Consider the following 2,211-nt stretch of genomic DNA (forward strand, 5'->3'; position numbering starts at 1 on the left):
CCAAAGACCAAACCACAGTGGCAATGGTACTGGACAGTGTCCCTGGCTGTGTCATACACACGTTGACATATGAAATCACCACTTACCTAAACACTCTGTCCAGATGCAGCCTCTATACAGGTTACATACTTATGGAATGACGCACAGTAATGGTGTTCACAGTCCACAAGGGTTGAGCTACAACATCTCCTTCTTCTCCTTTCAGAAGCTCCCATTAGGGGTTGCCACAATAGATCATCTGTTTCCATTTCTTCCTGCTCTCTGCATCTTGCACTGTCACACCATCCACCTGCATGTCCTCTCTCACCACAGCCATAAACCTCATCTTAGGCATTCCTCTTTTCCTGTTACCTGGTGGCTTGATCCTTAGCATCTATTTCACAATATACTCTGTATCCCTCCTCAGCACATTTACAAACCAACTTAATCCTGCCTATCTGGCTTGGTCTACTAACCTTCAAACCTGGACTGACCCACTAATATACTTATTCCTAAACTTGTCCACCCTCATCATGCCCAGTGCAAATGTTAACATAAATTGATTAAGGGTAGAACTACAACAGATCCTGGAAACTCTCACCCTATAAGCCAGACAAATGTTATCGGGAAGGCTATGGAGCACAGCATTATGGAACTCATTAACAGAGACATTATGAACCTGCAAACATTGTGCCATACCCACTTAGGTTCTCTAAAGGCCATATCATGGCTCATACACCTAGTAGACTTCAAGCCAGTTAACAAGGCTATAGGTGATGGAGGGGAGGTCCACACAGCCAAGCTATAGCTCACCAGCAATTCATACCCATCCCACATTCTGGTATTATACATAACCTCAACAGACTGACCATAAACGATTGTTAGATGATAGATTGACAACTGACGCACAGATGTAGGACACACAGTAACATTTGCAGCCTCCATGTACAATTCTATACTAGTAGCAAGTGGTATTCACCTGCACTCAGTCCTGGGACCACTCCTGTTTGGCATATAGCTTTCTTAGGTACAGGCAAACACAGTAGGGATATGTCTGCCCACGTTTGATGAAAATGCATACTGTGGGCTATACTTTATTCTCCAGATGACACATACATCCTCCAAAAGGGTATCATAGAGACATACCTGGTGTCAAACTCATGCTGTAAAGCTGTAAGCCAAAGAAAGCATAGTTATCCACTTTTAGAAAACAAAGTATCCCCAGAGTACAACATAGGTAGTAGCCCCCAAAATGTGGAACAGATACTAATGTATACATAGAGCCATGTGTTTAGTCATCTCTCCTTTGATAATCACATTACCAAAGGGTTTTGGAAATCCCTCTGTGGAGCACATAAGCAATAAAGGGTTTGCATGCAGATCCACAGAGGTTGTTGCACACCTATAATGAGTAGTCATATTTGCCAGACTTTGCTTCCTTTGGAACAGGATTCAAATATACCTCAAGCGTAAACCCTCACTCACACTCTTCAGTAGAAACCGTGATGTGCGGATGTCAAGCAGAAGACGTAGCCCAGGTATCACTGCAGTGGCTAAGCTTGTCACTAGCATACAGAAGTGACCTAAGGCCTGAAAAGCGCCAGCATGCTCTGGCAAAGATAACAGATGCGTTCATGGAGAAATAATTGAGGTCACATGTATGTATGTGGCTTTGCCCCACAGCTGCCTTACATGTGTAATGCACATACAGTTGTCATTGTGATATGTCATACACAAGAAAAATCAAAACCCACTCCACATTGACCAACAGTGTCACACACTCTCATACACTTGGAACACACAGTCAGCAAATGCAAGATTCAAACTCTTTCCTAAGTACATTATGATACTACAGCAGTAGGGATTTACAGGACGCACTATACACATTAGTGGGATTTCACCTTTCCACAGGTATATTTGTAGGATGGTGACATCATCAGACTTGACAAAGATGAGTATACCACTTTTAAGGGGTGTGAGTATTCTCCAAAAAGGTTGTTCCTTCACAGGGAGACACACACACAGTTGGCAAGTACAGGATTTAAACCCCTACCTAACTACATTATGATACTTCAGCAATACACATTCACACGACATGCTATACACATTATTGGGATTTTGTTTTTCCACAGGTATATTTGTAGGATGGTGACATCATCGCACTAGACAAAGATGAGTATACCACTTTTAAGGAGTGTGAGTATTCTCCAAAAAGATTATTCCTCCCCAGGG

Source organism: Protopterus annectens, chromosome 6.part0 (genome assembly GCF_019279795.1).
Source record: "Protopterus annectens isolate FY-2018-M chromosome 6.part0, PAN1.0, whole genome shotgun sequence".
Taxonomy (NCBI): domain Eukaryota; kingdom Metazoa; phylum Chordata; order Ceratodontiformes; family Protopteridae; genus Protopterus; species Protopterus annectens.